This window comes from Hevea brasiliensis, chromosome 13 (genome assembly GCF_030052815.1).
Source record: "Hevea brasiliensis isolate MT/VB/25A 57/8 chromosome 13, ASM3005281v1, whole genome shotgun sequence".
In the NCBI taxonomy this organism is placed as follows: domain Eukaryota; kingdom Viridiplantae; phylum Streptophyta; class Magnoliopsida; order Malpighiales; family Euphorbiaceae; genus Hevea; species Hevea brasiliensis.
The window spans coordinates 40,575,469-40,590,459 of record NC_079505.1 but is presented as its reverse complement, the minus strand read 5'-3'; the positions used below and the strand labels follow the sequence as shown (position 1 = coordinate 40,590,459).

Here is a 14,991-nt window from a genome sequence, read left to right as displayed (position 1 = left end):
ATTTTACACACAATTTTATAAAATTGAACATAAAGTATCTATTGCTGAATTATCTAGGATTTACCAAAAGGCCAAGAGATCTGTGCACTTATACATTGCTAGGTTTAAGAATATGCACAATAGATGCAAATTTTTACCTGAATGTAAGTTTGTCAAGTTGGCCCAAGGAAGCCTGTATATTGAGCTTAGAAAGAAGTTTCAAGACATGGAATTCAAGAATTTCTTTAAGCTTGCTACGAAAATGATAGGTTATGAGGAACTGCTTAGAGAAGAAAACCAAAAAAGGAAAACCTCCATGGACACATATTTTTAGGAAATATTTCATGATGCCCATATTACTGATTTTGCTAACATGAGAAGTTGTGTCTGTCTTGCTTTATGTAAACAGACAAAACCTCCAAAACCATGAAGAAGAGCCTCTTCTAACTTTTTGCCACCCCAGTAACAGTATTCTTTTGACATAACAAGGGCAGAAGAGATTCTGATTTTTTTTTTAAAAGGAAAAGTTTTACTCTTCCATAGGGAGACAAATTGGCATCCAAAGAAGAGGTGAAGGGCAAACACTACTGTAAATACCACAATGTTTGGACTCATCATAACAACTACTATTGGACATTCAGAAATTTGGTCGAGGACAAGATCAACAAAGTTGTTTCCAAATTCATGGAGAAAAGCGTAAGCTCAATGTTGATAGATGAGGACCCATTTCCACCAGTGATAACAGTCAATATCAACAATATTAATCTAAAGGCACTTTTGGGATCGAGAAAGCTAGATATCACACATAGAAAGATTATGGACCAAAGCTGAAGCTGACTTGGGTTCCTAAATAGCAGATCTACAAGGTTCCTGATAGACAGCAGACGAGGCCAATAAGAAAGGTTGCACCTGTGAGACAAACCACAAGATATGGGCATCAAAGCCAAATGCAATAGAAGAAAAGGTTTAGTTCGTAGTACCATTTGGAGACACACCAGTCGGCAAATGAAATTTGGTTCAACACAAGAAGTTTCCTAGGCCGTTAACTAGGGGACAGAACAAGTTATAGCGACTGAGGGCCAAACAACACCATGGAGAGACTTTGGTACTAAGGATAACAACGAAAATTAGAATCAAGACAAAGAAGAGCATCAGTTACTACCAACTCAGGAGTGGAATTTGTTTGGTCAACCATCGGGCAAGTTTGATTTCTATATCAAATACTATAAACCATCCTTAACTAACATACCACTTTAATCAGCCTACAGGATGGGGTAATGATGATGATTCATCTGACGCTCAACAAGATCAAGACACATGGAGAGGATTGTTTAATGGTTGATGAGATTCTAGTAATATTTAGTTATGCAACCGCTTCAATTATGCACATCATTTCAAATACACAAGAGGAATAGTTCAGAAACTTGGGGGGTAAAAAATAAACAAGAAAAGTCGGTAGGAGAGACAATTAAAGCCAAGCTAGATGAGTACACAAGCTTAGTTACAGTTCAGAACATTGAAGGAGGCAATATGAACAGATTTGATGAGTGGCTATCGTTAGATTAGAATGAAAAAGGGTGATGAATGAAAAATTGCATTTAAAACAAAGCATGATTTATATGAGTAGTTAGTGATGCTATTTGGGCTAACTAATGCACCAAGTACTTTCATGAGATTAATGAATCATGTTTTGTGTACTTTCATTGGAAAATTTATAGTTGTATTTTGATGATATTCTGATTTATAGCAGGAACATGACTTAGCATATGCATCATTTGAGATGTGTATTTGATGTGTTGAGGAAAGAGAAATTATATGGTAATTTGAAAAAATGCTAATTTTGCATGGAAAAAGTTATTTTCTTAGGTTATGTTGTTAGTGGACATCTTATTGAAGTTGACGAGGAAAAGCTTAAAGCTATTAGAGATTGGCAAACTCCTAAATCTGTGTTTGATGTGCTTAGTTTTCATGGATTAACTAGTTTTTATAGAAGATTTGTGAAATATTTGTGAAATATTTTAGCAACATTGTTGCACCAATGAATAAGCTTGTTAAGAAAAATGTTACAAGAAGATGCATTTCAGTTGATTTAAGGATAAATTGTGTTCTACTCCTATGTTGTGTTTACCTAATTTTTCTAGGATTTTTGATATTAAATATGATGCTTCTGGTATAGTTATTGGTGTTGTCTTAATGCAGGAAAGGAGACCAATTGCATATTTTAGTGAGAAGTTAAATGGAGCTGCACTAAATTATTCTACATATGACATGCAATTATACGCATTGGTTCATGTTTTGGAGAAGGAGCATCATTATCTGTATCCTAAACAATTTATCATTCATACTAACCACGAGTCATTGAAGCATCTGAAGGGATAGAACAAGTTGAACAGGCAGTAAGCCAAGTAGGTGTAGTTTATTGAGACATTTCCTCATGTGATTCGGTACAAGCATGGAAAGGAAAATGTGATAGCTGATGCTTTGTCTATAAGGTTTAACTTATTATCCTTGATGCTAAGTTGTTTGATTTTGAGTTTATGAAAGATTTGTATGCTGAGGATGTTCATTTTGGTATTGTGTTTGTTGCTTGTGAAAAGACTGCATTTTAGAAGTTTTATTAACATGATGAATTTTTGTTCAAAGAAAATAGATTATATGTGCCTAATTATTTATTTCGTGAATTGCTTGTGATTGAGTCACATTTTGGTGGTTTAATAGGACATTTTGGTGTGGCCAAAACTTTAGACATTTTGAGGGAACATTTTTTTTTTAGCCACATATGAGAAGGGATGTGGAAACAGTGTGTGCTAAATGTGTTGCATGCAAAAAGGCTAAATCTAGAGTTTTACCACACAGTTTGTATACACCATTACTCGTACCTAGTACACCTTAGACTGATGTGTCTATGGATTTTATTCTTGGTTTGCCTAGGTCTAGGAAAGGTCACCACAGTTATTTGTAGCAGTGGATAAATTTTCTAAGATGGCACATTCCATTCCTTGCCATAAGACTAATGATGTAAGATTGCATGGAATTCCTAGGAGTATTATGAATGACAAAGATGCTAAGTTTTTTAGTCATTTATGGAAAGTGTTGAGGGATAAGTTAGATATTAGACTATTGTTTTACACCACTTGTCACTCACAAACAAATGGTTAGACTGAAGTAGTGAATAGGACACCAACAATTCTCTTGTGTATTGTGATTAAGCATAATTGAAATCATGAAAAGATTGCATACCATTCATTAAGTTTACATGTAACAGGAGTGTGATTTCTTCTACTGGTTTTTTACCATTTCATGTCGTGTATAGTTTTAATCTTTTGACACCATTAGACTTGTTACCATTGCCTATTGGAGAACTTGTTAGCTTGGATGGACAGAAAAAGGAAAAATTTGTGAAAACGATATATGAGCAGATTAAGTTGCAGATTGAGCAAAAAAACAAAAAGTATGATGTGCAGACTAACAAAGGCAGGAAGAAAGTTGTGTTTCATCTTGGAAATCTAGTGTGGGTTCATTTAAGAAATGAGAGATTTCCTGTAAAGAGTAAGCCTAAATTACAACCTAAATGTGATGGTCCATTTAAAGTACTGGCTAGAATCAACGACAATGCATATAACATAGATTTTCGTCTCCTTATATTGATGCGGGTCCAGATTCGAGGGCAAATCCTTTTAAGGAGAAGGGGAATGATGGAGATCCTCCAGTACCCAATTCAGGAGTGATACTTTAGGTCCAATTACCAAAGCTAGAGTCAGAATGCTACAATTGTCTAGTGCAAGAGGAGCTGAGCAAGGATTGCAAGGAAGCATCAAGAGTTGAGTCGAATAATAAGTGGATCACTTTAGCACAAGTCTATTCGGCACAATATGGCAAATTGGATGTGCATGTTGGAGTGCGAAGGCGTGCAGCATGGATCCCATTTTCTACTTCCAATTTCCTCTTCCTTTTCTACAAGTTATTCTCGTTCATTCATCACACTTAAGCTAAGTTCTTTTCTTTACTTCGAATTGTCCACCTTCATACAAGAGAGTAGCATGTTCCTTGGTAGTAAATCAAGACAAAAAGATACGGAGAGGAAAGTGATTCTTTCAGCCAAGAAGAAAGGTAAGTGTCCTTTGCCCTTTTTGCTTTTATCTCCGTTCATTTGTCCTCTTTATGATGTTCATTGGTGATTCCAAGTTGTTAAAATTTGTTATTGAGGCAAAAAACGTGTTATTTTCCATACAGATGTTATTTGCGGAGGTAAGGTTTGTGATATGGTCATTGGAGGAAGTATGAAAAAAATCATATCTAAGGAGATTGTGGACAAATTGAAGCTTCCTACAACAAAACATCCTCACCCATACGAGATTGGCTGGTTAAAGAAAGGGCATGTGATACCAGCAACTTCTCAACGTTTGGTGAAATTAACTATGGGAGGTAACTTGGAAGATTTTATGTGATGTTGTACCAATGGATGTTGGGCACATTCTTGTTAGGAGACCTTGGTTTGATCATGATATGATTCATACGACAAAGCCTAATACTTACTCCTTTTACAAAGGCAACAAGAGGTACACTTTGCATACTTTTAAGGAAGATGTAAAGCAATTGACAACTATGAGTTCTACAACCAGCACCATAAATGGGTATTTGAGTGCTGAAAAGTTTAAAGCTGAAAGTAGTGAGATGGTGGTCATGTATGCTATAGTAAACGAAGTAGCCAAAAGTAACTAAGTTGGAAATTCACCTCAATATCCCATTGAAGTCCAACTATTGTTGAAGGAATTCGAAGAGTTCATTAGTGAGGATGTGCTAAAAAGCTTACCACCTTTAAGGGGCAACATACTTTTCTCTATTCTTTTGTTAATTTATTTAAGTTTAATATTCTTAGTTATGTGTGAGTAGTTTTATAATTTATTAAGGAGATAGTTGAAGCCATGGAACATGTTACCATGAGATAGTTGAAACCATGAGACATTGATTTGAGTATAATAAAATCCAGATTCGTTCTACATTGAGTATCACTTTTCTTTTGGTTAATGTTATGAATGTTGAATGTATGATTAGTTAGAGTGACCAACTAATTAATTATGTATAAAAACATATTGCTAAGTTAAGATAATTTGAGTACATAATAGCTTGAATAATCTGACTACAAGTAACACATAATAATTTATTTCATGATAAAGATGAGTGTCTAGGTTAAATAAACTATACTGAATGAATTTGTTACCTTGAATTGGGATGTCTTTCTGATGATTAATGCTACTATTAAACTTAATTATAAACTGCCCTAATCTTAGATTGAGTGTGATGGTAAGGGATTAATTATAGAGCACTTCTTGGTTAATCTAATCTGTAAGGAAAGATAAGGAAATTGTTAACTTCTATAACCAATTTACTCAATTGAATAAATTTGCATCTTTAGTCAATGATTGATATATGTTACATGCACCATTTCTACTGAATTTGCTGCAAACTAGTTGTATTGAGTATTCATAACTATCATTAGCATTAGTTTATATTCTAGTATTATTAGTTTAGCTTCAGTAGTTTAGCAAATACAAATCAAAACCCTCCTTTATTTTGCTTTGCAAATTCAGTTTGATAAATTAGGTGTTTATTTTGTCTGTTTTAAGTTCTTTTTGTTTATTTGTGTCTCTAAAATCTGTTTTCTTATTTGCATATACTAATTCTCTGTGAGATCGACTTCTGTTTACCCTACATACAAGTAGCTTAGGTAGAGTATTTTTAATTGGTGCATTCAGCATGCATCACAAGTGGACAATTCAAAGTAAAGAACTTAGCTTAAGTGTGATGAATGAACGGAAATAACTTGTAGCAAAGGAAGAGAAAATTGGAAATGGAAAATGGGATGAATCCTAGAAATGGAAGTGGAGTTCCAGTCCATCCTCTCCTTTTTACATTTCCTTTTCTTGTTACTTTGACTGAAGTTTGCCAAGTGGCATAAATCTAATGGCTTTGGTGAAATTTCAATTTATTCCATCCTTACAATAACATAATATCTCCTTTCATCCTTGTTTCTCCATTCCTCTATTTTATACACCCTCAAGACTCATTTTCATTCTTCAGTATTTGTTTGTTTTATTACATAATAAAAACACTCAGGATCAAATCCTTAGTGTTACAATAATAGATAAATGTTTTTAAATTTACTCAAAATATGAATTTCTTAATAGAATAAATTCACAGAAATTTTATTAATCATATATGTACAGTATATTAGATCTTTTTGGGGTGTTACACAATTAATAACTAATTATTAGTTAGGCTCATTTTTTATGGGGCCACTATTCCATCATTATATCCATTTAAGCCACTTGTATTTAAATAAAATCAACTTAATTAATTTATGACCAACTATAATAATGGCCACATTTAAAAAAATTCTGTTTTAATAAGGGCTAATTGGGATATTAATAAGTCCATTTAACTGGTACATTAAATTATGACATTTAAAATAATGGTCCCATTAATGATAACGTTTAATTACTCATTATTATATCACTCTCAATTCTTTTAAATTGTGAGTTAAATTTAATTAGTAAACAAATTAGTAAATATAAATTAAGATTAGAATATGGACCAATATAAACATATTAGATGATCAGTCACGCTACGCTGCTGTGTCCATTAATTAATTCCCCCATGCCACACATCTACTCTCTTTCCCAGCAATTTCTACATTTGCATATCAAGAGCAATAACAATTCCTCAAGCAATTCCGTTCACACTCCACACGACTCATATTCATGTTCACAAAAGTTGCAGTTGAAAAGGATCAAGAAGGTATATTATGATAAACCTAAAATGATTTTTAGTAATTTATTATAAAATATATGCCAGTATAGCAATTCTCTTTCAATTTTTTTTTTAAAATAGTAATATTAGAAAATTTAAGTGATAAAATTAAAATAATTAATTATAATTATAAATTAAAGAAAACAACTTTTATTTTTTAGCCATTAACCATTTACATAGTGATTGAAAAATAAAATAAAATAGATATATTATCTTTATGTATTGTTCTTTTTATCTTTTTTCCCAATTTATAAAAGTTAGTAGGCTAGCAAGTAGTAATTTTCAACAACCTAATACATGCCTCAAAATATAACGACCACTTGGCTAAAATAGATTCAGATTGTCAATATGGGAATAAGAGATCTCACCATAAAAGCTTAGCATGGAAAGTGGTGAGAGTTTGTACCAGAGATACAAAGTTGTGAATCAATATCAATATCAAGGAGTGACAGTCAAACTAAAACGTTGACCAGTAAATTTCATATCAATGACCAAAAACTTACATATATAGTTTCACATGAGTTGTATATGACTTCCAGGAAAGGAATAAAGCATAATGTTAAAAAAAAAAAAAATCCAAATTTGAATATCCTTCCATCAAAAGCTACTTTAATTATAGTTTAGTATATGCATAATGCTACTGGTATAGGCTACAAACTCTGTACATCTTTTTACTCCTTTCTTTTTGAAGAGGAAAATTTTAGCAATCATGAACAATAATACTCTTGATTTTAATCTCATTTATTAGTCATTTTAGAAATTCAAGATCTATATAAGTTGTGCCCCCAATTACTTTGTTATGAATTGGTCACTGCCTTCAATTAAGACTCCCATAAGAAGAGGCTCAGAAATAGTCTTAATGCAAAACTGAGATGTTTATGATCACAACACTTAAGGGTCCCTGCCACTAAAGCACAGGGTTGTTTCCAAAGGCATTTGGAAATATAATGCAATAATATTGTTGAAAGATTAAAATACAATAACTTCAAAAAACAATGCCTAAAATTTAAACCACCCAGGATATTACTCAAATCTAAAAAGCATCATCTTGCTTTGCCTTCTCCAGCTGGCATTGGTAAAGTACAAATATATATTCTTTCAATAATACAACTCAACAAAATCAAGCATTCCTGATCAACAACTAAAGGCACAAACCTCAACTTTTTGCAGGGCATTGTGTTGCAAGCTGAATGTCCTCTAGGTTTACCTCCTAATCCCAGCTCTTCCCTTTGCTCTTTGTGGTTATCACCCTTTTTAGATGGGTTATCTGTAGCCAACAAATTTCATGATAGAAAAGCATGATTATATGGTCAAGTCATGTGAATTTCTTAAAAAATAAATTACCCAATGATGTTAGAAGTAAAAACCTCCTGTGATCAAAGGCCTTGTCATTTCCTGGGTCTTCTTAGGTCTCCAAGGTTGCCAAGGAACAGAGCCTTTTACAACAAATAATTTCCATCTTTTTCGAGAGAGATGAGTTGTTTAAGCCCTACTTGATCCAGAAATTCAAGAATCAGAAACTTGCTGATGCAAACCAAAAAAAATACAATCAATAAATTTTTACCCATTTAAAAAATAAAAAAATAAATAAATAAAAAACCTCCATTAAAATTTAATGAAAATAAAAAGAAATTCACAATTTAAAAAAAATAAGAGTTGAGTTAGTCCGACTCCAACCAACTATAGCTATATAAATAGAAATCTGTTTGTGTGCACACTAAACAATAACAACAATAGAGATTCTAGTCAAATGTTAATGTAAATTGTTGACAGTAGATCGAACAAACCATCACTATGCAGTCAAATTATCTGAAACGAAAACCCCACAAGGGGAATATGAAGGAGTTGATAAGGAAGGGGAGTTCAAGTACCTAATCATAGATGAGGATGCATTACTGATCTTTTCAGATCAGAAGCTTGCAATCAGCTCATAAAACACAGCCAGATCATTGGAAAAGCTCCTTGCTTGGACAATGCACGCATACACATACAGACAATGCACTACAGAAACAGAGATTGGACAAAATCTTAAAAGGCTTGAATTTGGCTGAGCTAAGTAGAAATGAAAATGTTCTAAAATTAACAAATAAAATTATAAAAATAATAGTATTTTTTATATTTAATTACTAATTTATATAAACAGGTAGCTAATGCATAAAAACTTGAATCAATCCTAAATCTGAATATGCATCACTTGAATCTAACTAATATTATCAGCTAGGCATTACCAAATGTCAAACAGCAAGAAAGGGTAAGCTCAGATCAGATAATAAGTGAGAATGGAAACTTACTTCCTGCTGTTTGATTGAAAGTCCTACTTGGCGATTTGGTGAAGAGAGACCATGGTAAAGTCTGAATTGAAAGTCCTACTTGGCGATTTGGCGAACAGAGACCATGGTAAAGTCCGAACCTCCTCCGTATGGCCCAATCCATATTAAAATCAACTTTAATTCCCAGATCAACACCAACAAAACAAAATAAAACAAAAGTGAAACTGTAGCAGCCAATAAAAATCATGGATATCCAAGAAAATGAAAGTAAATACAATTTTTAAAACAAAAATGAAAAAGGAAAAAAAATACCTTATGAATCAATCCATCATCAATTATGGAACAACCCAACCTCTTATAGAGCTCATCCAATGCCTCCGTGAGCGATATCTGCAACACAACCATTAACAGCACCACAAAATTGTCCATTTCAACACCAAGAGGGCAGAGAAGAGAATGAGAAGGTAAGAAAAATGTTCAACCAACCTCTTATAGGGGATTGGTTGTGGTTTCAAAATCAGCATGCAAAGATCAACTCTTGGATCAGAGGAAAAAGAGATTTCTATCAAATGATTAACAAAAGAAAACTCGAAGAACCAAGAATTAAAGGTAGAGACAATGGTAGTGACCAATTGGACGAAGAAAACCTCAAAGGACCCATACCGATGTCAAATCAAGTAGGTGAAAAACTCAACTACCTTTTTGTGTGAAAGAAAAAAGCAATTGCAATAGAAAGGAAGCATGTGAAAAAAATAAAAATTTGAGGAAGAGTAGGCAGGACTATTCACTGGTCAATTTGAAAGTAAATTGCTTCCAAACCGACTGATGTGCCTTGTGAAGAAGAGAATGAAATTGATTAGTTATAAAAAAATAAGAAATTCTTCTGGAATGAATCGAGGAACAAGAATACGCAAAAATTAAGCAATATAATACCAAAATCAACTTCAACAAAAAAAAGAAAGGATTTCTTTTTGGTATTTTGTGATTTAAGATGCAACAGTAATGAAAGACAAAAATAAGAAGATGACTATGGAACGTAAAATTTGATAAGAGTAATCTCATCACAAAGATTACAATATCAATAAAGACGCCACACAAGAAACTCTTGTGATAAGTCAAGACTTCGCCACAAACAAATAATGTTTAATAAGAAAAAAGAAGCAGCACTTGCTATTGATTAAAATTTAGAATGCTTTGAGCTTACAAGAGTTGGCCTTTATATAGGCTAATTACAAGCACTATAAAGGAAAATAGCAAGGTTACTAAATAGGAAGTTTGAATAGTCTTCGAAATAGGAAATAATATTGAATTTTTGAGAAAAAATACTTCAGAAATCTGCCCATAGGGTAATGCACAAATTTGAGGAGATTTGGTGACTTTTCAACCTTATTTCCTTCCTTAATTGAAAGATATTTCAATCTCCTTCTGATTTCTTTGACTTAGTCAATTCCAAACAGCAAATAGGGGCCTTTTACACACATATAGGCTTGTTTTCTTCATAATCAGTCCATTATCTTTATTTTAACTTAAGCCCAAACATTTTAGTTTATACCCATCTCACATGCCCCATGGACTTGTCAAGTGCAGCCCAACTTCTTTAATTCTAAATACAAGCATGCAAAGTAATGAGCTTGCTTTTGGACCTAGTCAATGGGCCCTCGTATGTCATGTCATCATGTGGCACATCATCTCCCCCTTGTTGATTAGGATTTGCCCTCAAATCCAATTTTTCCTCATCCTCAAAATCATCTTCTAAGTAAGAAGAAAGATCCCTCACATTGAAAGTAGAAGAAACATTGTACTCACCAGGCAAATCCACCTTTGTCATTGATCCTTGCTACCACACGGAATGGACCATAAGCTCATGTCAATAGCTTGGACTTCCTCTGATTTGGAAATCTCTCTTTCCTCAAGTGAAACCACACTAGATCACCTGGTTCAAACCGCACTTGCTTCCTTTTCATTTTAACGTTTTTGTTGTATTGTTCATTTTTTGCCTCAACAAGCTTTCTAACTTGCTCATGCATAGACTTCACCATCTTTGCCTTCTTTTCTCCATTAATATTGGCTCTTTCTTGAATAGGAATTGGCATCAAATCCATTGGTGTGATTCGATTGAAGCCATAAACTACTTCAAAAGGAGAGTGCTTAGTTGAGCTGTGCACACTTCAATTGTAGGCAAATTCAACATAGGTCAAGCATTCATCCCAACTCTTCAAATTCTTCTTGATGAGAGTTCTTAGCAAGGTAGAGAGAGTTCTATTCACCACCTCCGTTTGCCCATCTGTTTGAGGATGACAGGCTGTGCTAAAGAGGAAGAGTTCCAAGCTTCTTCCATAAAGTCTTCCAAAAATAGCTTAGGAACTTGGCATCACAATTTGAAATAATACTTCTTAGAATGCCATGCAACCCAACAATTTCCTCAAAGAAAAGGTTAGCAATAAGAGAAACATCATCAGTTTTATGGCAAAGAACAAAATGAGCCATTTTAGAAAACCGATCAACAACCACCAATATGGAATCTTTGCCCCTTTGAGTTCTGGGCAAGCCAAGTACAAAATTCATGTTCACATGTTCTCATAGGTGATTAGGAACTGGAAGAGGCATATACAGCCCTTGTGCCATCTCCTTGCTTTTAGCCTTCTTGCACGTCACACATTTCTCTACTACTTTGTGTACATCTTTCATCATACTTGGCTAATAGAAATGCTCCTTTAAGGCTTCTAAAGTCTTCTTTTCACCGAAATGGCCAGCGAGACCCCCTCCATGTGCCTTCCTTACCAATAACTCTCTGATAGAACAGTTGAGAATACACAACTTTTTCATTTTAAAGAGGTAGCCATCATGTTGGTAGAATCCCTGAAAGGCTTTCTCTTTGCAAGAATCATAGATAGAAGAAAAATCCCTATCTGACTTATGCTGTTGAATCATCAATTCAAATCCCAACAGCTTAGTATTTAGCAAAGAGATTAAGACATATCTCCTAGATAATGCATCAGCCACAATGTTTGAGTGTCCCTTCTTATACTTGATCACATATTGGAATGATTCAAGAAACTCCACCCATTTGGCATATCGCTTGTTCAGCTTACTTTGTCCTTTTAGGTGCTTCAAGGACTAATGGTCTGTGTGGATAACAAACTCTCTTAGCAAGAGATAGTGTTGCCAAGTCTCCAAGGCACAAACAAGAGCGTAGAACTCTTTATCATAGGTTGAGTAGTTCAAACTAGCTCCATTCAACTTTTCACTGAAATAAGTAATGGAATGTCCTTCTTGCATTAGAATAGCCCCAATTCCCACTCCGAAAGCATCGCATTCTACCTCAAAAGTCTTCGAAAGATCAGGCAATGCAAGTATTGGTGTAGAGGTCAGTGTTGCTTTGATGAGTTCAAAGCTGTTTTGGGCATCTTTGCTCCAATTAAATTTCTCTTCCTTCTTTAAGCATTCTGTTATGAGGGCCATGATGATGCTGAAATTCTTTACAAACCTCCTGTAGAAAGAGGCTAGGCCATGAAAACTTCTCACCTCCGAGATTGTAGTTGATACTGGCCATTCTTGTATTGCTTGCACCTTCTCTTTGTCCACCTTCACGCCATGTTTGGATACCACAAAGCCAAGGAATGTGACTTGATCGTGGCAAAAAGTGCACTTCTTGATGTTCACATACAACTTTTCTTGGCATAGAACTTCAAAAATAGCCCTTAGATGCTTCAGATGATCTTCAAAACTCCTGTTATAAATCAGAATATCATCAAAATAAACAACCACAAATTTGCCAATGAAGTGGCATAGTACATGATTCATGAGTGGTATGGAAGATGTTCTCTCTTTGCTCTTCCTCTTTTGTTGCATGTGCACTTAAGGTTCTTCTGACCACTAACATCTCCCCAAAATCAGCATACTCTACTTCCTTATCACCATATGATTCATGATTCTCTTTCTCTTCGCAAGTCTCATCTTCACTCTCTAGCTCCCATTGGGCTTCCATTAACACCATTACTCTCTTGTTGGGACATTCTGAAGCAATGTGTCCATGGCCGAGGCACTTGAAGCATTTTATGTCTCTACTTCTTTTGGGAGGGGCTGGATCTACTTCCTTCTCCTTGCCCTGCCTTACACCAACGGGTGCTTTAGCAGAGCTCTCTCCTTTGTCATGCTTCTTCACGCCACCTTTATCACTAGTAAGTGGGGTGCTAGTGTTAGAGGATTTTGTGAATGTTTTGGTAGTAGTGCCCTTGTATCCACCTTTCATTCTTTGTCTTTCAACCTTAATGGCAAGTTTGATCATATCCTGCAAAAACACATATGGTTGCAATTCAACAGTATTAGCAATTTCATAATTCAAACTACCAAGAAAATGGGCAATGATTTGTTCTTGTGGTTCCCTCACATCACATCTCAACATCAGCATCTCAAATTTTTTAACTAGTCTTTCACACACATTCCACCTTGGCGCAAACTTTGGAGTTTGATATACAACTCCTGTTTGTAATATTCAGGTACAAATCGCTTCTCCATGATTCTTTTGATCTCACACCAAGTTTGTACATCATCAAGCCTATTCCTATGTCTTTGAGCCTTTACGTTCTCCCACCATAAGCTTGCATAATCAACAAACTCAATGGCAGCAAGTTTGCACTTCTTTGCTTCGCTGTATTCCTGATATTCAAAGATTTTGTCAACTCTTTGTATCCATTCTAGGTACTCTTCAGGTGAGCTGGTACCATGAAAGGTTGGAATCTTCATCTTAATTTTGTCTCTTTGGCCATGTGGATGCCTAGGCAGGTGCTGATCATAAGCACCTTCATCAACTCCAGGTTCTTCATCATCATCACCACGCCCTTGCTACCTAGGACCATTGCGCTCTCTGTGGCTGGAGTGCAACTAGTCTTGCCAAAGCTTGTGTGATCTAAGCAATTTGCTCTTGCATTGCATTCTGCTGTCTTTCAAGTCTTAGCATATGTGCTTGATCCAATATGAGCCCTCTTGAAACTGGTGAAGGCACCTCTCCTTCATCAGACATGTTGCTATCACAATCAAACTCGCTAAGTGTTTCACTCGGTTAAAGGACAGGTTGGTTCACTCCCTCACGTGTTTGCACTCCAAAGGCTTCAAAGTGCTTCTTAACCAAGGCTCTGATACCAAACTGATGTGCCTTGTGAAGGAAAGAATGAAATTAATTAGTTATAAAAAAATAAGAAATTCTTCTGGAATGAATCGAGAAACAAGAATAAGCAAAAATTAAGCAATATAACACCAAAATTAACTTCAACAAAAAAAAAAAGGATTTCTTTTTGGTATTGTATGATTTAAGATGCAACAGTAATAAAAGACAAAAATAAAAAGATAACTATGGAACGTAAAATTTGATAAGAGTAATCTCGTCACAAAGATTATAATCCCAATAAAGACGCCACACAAGGAACTTTTGTGAAAAGTCAAGACTTTGCCACAAACAAATAATATTTGATAAGAAAGAAGAAGCAGCACTTGCTATTGATTAAAATACAGAATGCTTTGAGCTTACAAGAGTTGGCCTTTATATAGGCTAATTACAAGAACTATAAAGGAAAATAGCAAGGTTACTAAATAGGAAGTTTGAATAGTCTTCGAAATAGGAAATAATATTGAATTTTTGAGAAAAAATACTTCAGAAATCTGCCCATAGAGTGATGCACGAATTTGAAGAGATTTGATGACTTTTCAACTTTATTTCCTTCCTTAATTGAAAGATATTTCAATCTCCTCCAGATTTCTTTGACTTGGTCAATTCCAAATAGCAAATAGGGGTCTTTTACACATATATGGGCTTGTTTTCTTCATAATCAGCCTATTATATTTATTTTAACTTAAGCCCAAACATTTTAGTTTGCACCCATCTCATATGCCCCATGGACTTGCCAAGTCCAGCCCAACTTTTTTAATTCTGAAT

The 14,991-nt window shown here is 34.6% G+C and overlaps 1 protein-coding gene across 4 annotated transcripts in view; it reads right to left on the bottom strand.

The window, feature by feature from the left end:
• Positions 1–14,991, bottom strand: part of LOC110650481 (uncharacterized) — a 149,179-nt gene that overhangs the window by 131,546 nt on the left and 2,642 nt on the right. For all 4 annotated transcript variants that reach the window (XR_009142520.1, XR_009142522.1, XR_009142521.1 and 1 more), the window contains exons 2-6: positions 9,372–14,214; positions 9,081–9,233; positions 8,661–8,790; positions 8,157–8,278; positions 7,945–8,056 (exon numbers count right to left, since the gene is read on the bottom strand). The gene's annotated coding sequence lies outside the window, so the exon portion shown is untranslated. The remainder of the gene's footprint in view (positions 1–7,944; positions 8,057–8,156; positions 8,279–8,660; positions 8,791–9,080; positions 9,234–9,371; positions 14,215–14,991) is intronic.